The sequence below is a fragment of the Bombyx mandarina genome, chromosome 13 (assembly GCF_030267445.1).
Source record: "Bombyx mandarina strain Sakado chromosome 13, ASM3026744v2".
Classification (NCBI taxonomy): Eukaryota; Metazoa; Arthropoda; class Insecta; order Lepidoptera; family Bombycidae; genus Bombyx; species Bombyx mandarina.
This window is the reverse complement of record NC_143220.1, coordinates 16493209-16498320: the sequence shown is the minus strand read 5'-3', so window position 1 is coordinate 16498320 and position 5112 is coordinate 16493209. Positions and strand designations below refer to the sequence as shown.

Here is a 5112-nt window from a genome sequence, read left to right as displayed (position 1 = left end):
TTGTCTTTGGATTTATTACGCCTGATCTACTGCACAAAGGGAGTTTAAAAAATAAAAAATATAGTACCCAAAAGCAAAACAAAATTTGTTAGAATCAATTAATTATTTAATTAATTAAAAATATTCGTTTGTATATAATATTAACGTTAAATAACGAATATTATTATACGTGATTTTATCAATACCTAAACATTTTCCGCACAATCTCGAGATACCTACTACGTCCTAAATGCAAGAATTTAAGGAGTACATAAAGTGTGTTCATGCAGTCGTCTAGTACCTACCCAAATAGTTTGTGTATCCGCTGTATTCAAGCCGAAAGCTGAACTACGGAGGCAAAAATTTTTTTGTAAGCAATAAATGTATGAAGGTATGTATGTATAGTCCATCCTATGTATTTGTATTACAATCCAATTCGTCAGTTTTTTTTTATAGTATAATACATTATAAATAACTATTAAAGTACTGTTAATTATTAGGTTTCGATTCGTTTACAAAACTAAACAATTATCTAAAAAAATAGTATGTATTAAAAATAATTTTTCGTTTTACACTGCATATAAATCATTGCACGGATGCACTTGCACAATTATATAAAATATCTATCATACCAACTAATCAGACGTACTTTTTAAATTTGTTGCATAAATACTTGACCTGAAAACTCAATTCAAATATGATTTCATAGTCAACAATAAAAAAAAAAATATATAAATACAAAAGCGTATTAAGTGATTATCTAATTAATTTTAAAGTTAATTGAAAATCAAACGTTACTTAAATGCACCACAAATAATCAGTACCTACCGATTTGTGCTAATTTAAGGACGTCGAAAACTTGAAAAAAAAATTCAAAGCCGTAAATCAATGGATATAAAAATATTTAATAGTGGATTTCATGATACAAGTTTAGAAACACAATTTCCTATTACGAACAGAAACACTATCTAAATCACTAATGTAAGTACTCCATGATTCCTACCTGCCCAGTAAAAATGAAAACTAATTTAGGCTTACTGACTGACATTCACAAATACAAACACCTTTAACCCTGCGGAATCATACAGTAGCCATTTTACCCTAAAAAAAAACAATATAAACATAATATGCGCAGCGCCCGTTTGTACATTACTCAAGACTACTTGTTCTGGACAGGAAGCACTTAAATGATGTCCTGCATCAGATTAATGGATCTACACATTGTCATTAGACAGGTCTTAATTACATCCGGCAGGAAGAGGATGCGGAATTGGTTCCTCAGCGCTCGACATCACAAAATATTATAGATTTCGTTTTACTACACAATTAAAGTAATCACTCAGAACCAGTTTTCGAAAAAAAAAAGAACTTTGAATTTTTAATATACGAGTTCAATGGAAATGTTTTTGTGCGGTTAAATTTTAAGATAAAACTACGTTATACCTTAGAATAATTACACATAGAAACCGAGTCCGCCTCCGTAAAGTGAGGCAACTCAAACCTAGCCATATTGGCTAAGTTCATTATTCGGCCCGTCAGTGCTCAAGGACGTGTCGTATTGAAAACTACTCCCGAAATTTTCATTAAAAATGACGGTTTGTTCAGTGAACGGATGTCACAGTACATCGGAAAAACACAAGAAAGATAGTAACGATACATTTCACGGGTAAGTAATGCGTTTGAACGTATATTTTTACGTAAAACATTCATTACAATGAAAAATAAATTTCAATAATTTGTAATGCCACAGTTTATGAAAATGTTGCCAGCACAGGGAAATATTCTCTTTAATTAGACAATTAAAAGCGCTTTTTTAAATTTAATTAAATTGATTAATAAGGAAACTGAGACAAAAAAACAACAAGTATACTTATAATAAAAATATGTAATTTTATGTTTTGGTGTGGTTTTAGGTTTCCTCCTATCATCGAAGCGACAATTGTTCAGAAAACAGTTGCAGTTGTTACAATGCTACTGAAATAAATAAATTATACATGTTATTTGTTTTTTTTTTTCTCATAAAATTTTCTCACCTCGATCACTCTGAGAACCGTATCTATAGACAAGTTATAATTGAAACGACTTTTCTCTACAATTCTGGCTCTTATTTGTTTGAACTTAAAATATTTTCTTAGTTCATTCTTTAACTACTTTGCTTGACTATAGATACAGACGTAAACTAGAATGCTTCTAAGTGAATTAGAATATTTGCGTGTTTTTGTAAGTTACACTATTATTACATATAAAAACGGCCTAATAAAAAATGCCACCAAAAATTAATAAATAACTTTACACCAAATAACGTAAGTATTTTGAGTTAGGTTTTCTTTTTTTCTTTTTTTATTGCTTAGATGGTTGGACGAGCTCACAGCCCACCTGGTGGTAAGTGGTTACTGGAGTCCATAGACATCTACAACGTAAATGCGCCACCCACCATGAGATATAAGTTCTAAGGTCTCAGTATAGTTACAACGGCTACCCCACCCTTCAAACTGAAACGCATTACTGCTTCACGGCAGAAATAGGCGGGGCGGTGGTACCTACCCGTGCGGACTCACAAGAGGTCCTACCACCAGTGATTACGCAAATTATAATTTTGCGGGTTTGACTTTTATTACACGATGTTATTCCTTCACCGTGGAAGTCAATCGTGAACATTTGTTAAGTACGTATTTCATTAGAAAAATTGGTACCCACCTGCGAGATTCGAACACCGGTGCATCGCAACAACGAATGCACCGGACGTCTTATCCTTTAGGCCACGACGACTTCAAAGGTAGGTTGTGTGGTGGCGGGTTTAAACAAAAAACAAAAAGTTGTATACAGATTTTATTTTCATCATGCAGGCAATATTCGTGTATTCTAGTAAATAGGTACGTTAGATTATTTAGGATGTAAACAAAACGGGTCACTACCGAGTAGTTTCGGTAGACGAATTGCACTTATATTTAACTCCTAATCATTTAGGGGATCTATGGGCCTTGTCATCAGTTCAGCAGTAATCATTGATGAGTTCCAAATAAATAAAAGGTGTAATCTAATAATCACATTTGTTCTGTGATCACAAGTAATAGTTTCAAATTCCGTATTTTTAGAGAAAGTTAATATATTGGCAGCATTCTTTTTTTCGCTGTGTGCGTTTCGTCGAGCGTAAATACAAGTATCTTACGCACACATAGATTATATTTTTGCCTCGCTTTTGACAGACCGCTTTGAAGAGAACTATCGTTCTATGTGTAATTATTCTAAGCGTTATACCAATGGAATTTGGCAAGTCTGACACTTGCAGGGAATTAATATTTTATTATAGAAATCACTTAGGGAATTAATATTTTATTATAGAAATCACTTATTATAACAGTAAGATTAGAATTCAACAGATTTTTGTTATGTTTTCATTATCTACAATGTCACGGACTAATTTTCAGTTACTTTTAAATATTTAGCCACATTTAGTGAAATTAAGAATTGTGGGGGAATCCACAAAACCGAATGTATATTATTATGTACTAATAAATTGTAATGTTATGATAAGTTACTTTTGATGCAGTTTCTCCTATACTTAATATGTACATTAATGAATAGTTTTAAAAGACATTTTCGTATATGGCCAATGGTATGGCAATAACTACCATCGTGACATATACATTAATACTTGAATACTGCTTTATAACTATGTAAGAGATTACAAAAAAATCCATGAATTTACAAGTGCATTTATCGAATTAAACGATTGTAATGATGTTACTGGTAAATTAATATAATTGACATCTATACTACATAACCCACGCATTTTTGCAATACGAAGCTTTTTTCCATTGTTTTTTTTTCTTGTTGAAAATGATTTTCTACTTTTTAGTTCAGCCGGCCACAAAAGTGTCTTTAATATTGCAAGCATTGGCAAGCAAATCTGAATGAATGCTACCTGGAAGGAAAAACTACCTGCATAAAAAATTGCATTCTTTAAATTGTATTTGATGAAATCTCAAGATTTCATAACAATTACTGACAGACAACCAATTGATGAATTAGCGTTCAAAACTAATTATTGCAACTTAAACCTTTTTTTTTAGCCCGCAATGTTAAATAAACAAGCGATCGATCTCTATAAAAGTGGTTGTTTGCACATCCACTTTATAGCCGTAAATACCGTCATACCTGATAAGTCGAAGTAACAATTATTGTATTGTATAACGACTGCCTAGCACTTCAAGCCCGACCAGAATTTCTCTAATGCACCTTCTCTTCCCGATCATGTAGCTGACATTTACGCAATGATTTATGTCATTTTATGTAAACTCGCACTTTGGACACTGTTACAATACTGACGTTTTATCTAGTAATTATGGCATTATGGACGGCAGTGATCACTTTGTATCATGGGAGCCACAGCGTTTATTATTATCAAAAGTAATCAAGAAATTCGCTGATGTCTGAAGGAGCTATGACGTGTTGTTTTGGATAATTAACAGGTATCTCTGTCTGTCTGGTAACAAATTCCTTAATTTTGTCGAAACACGTGTTTTATGACTTAGTCCGTCGGCTGCTTTCTTTTATGAAATGGTGTAGTTTTGCAGAATATTTTTGCTAGTTTTAACTTTTTTGGACCATATTTAGTCGCTGTTGATTGAGCATTGTCACGCGAGGGTTGTGATATTAAGTCTGTATTCGGAAGATTTCGAAAACCACTATGACGGTCCTTTTAGCGAATTACATTAAAGAGCGGTAAAGCGCTTTAATCGCAGGTGTGAATGATACGCGTAATACCTATTTCAAAACAATGGCTAAAGACGTTTACTGTCTTAGGACTAAGAGGATGGGATGGTGTTAAAAAAGTGCTTTGGTTAACTATGTGCTTGATATAATCAAAATAGACTAGAATGGGCAAAGACGTATAAAATTGGATAATATATCACTGGGAAAATATATATTGAACCTACGAATCAAATTTTGAAATTTGAGGGTTTAGTTTTGTGAGGATAACCGACAGACTAAATAAAGGCTATTTGAAAATACTTATAGAATACCTAAAATATACGAGAAAAATAATAAGAGAAAAGGGTGGGCGCTTCGATGAGGTTAAAGTTTAAGTAAATATTCTGAATATATGTTAAATTCGTTTATACCTATTCG

The 5112-nt window shown here is 32.4% G+C and overlaps 1 long non-coding RNA gene across 1 annotated transcript; it reads left to right on the top strand.

The window, feature by feature from the left end:
* Nucleotides 1-1515: 1515 nt before the first annotated feature.
* LOC114242357 (uncharacterized) lies at nt 1516-1979 on the top strand. The gene is made up of 2 exons (XR_003624643.2): nt 1516-1645; nt 1893-1979. It is a non-coding gene; the product is annotated as an uncharacterized LOC114242357 (long non-coding RNA).
* The last annotated feature ends 3133 nt before the right edge of the window (nt 1980-5112 follow it).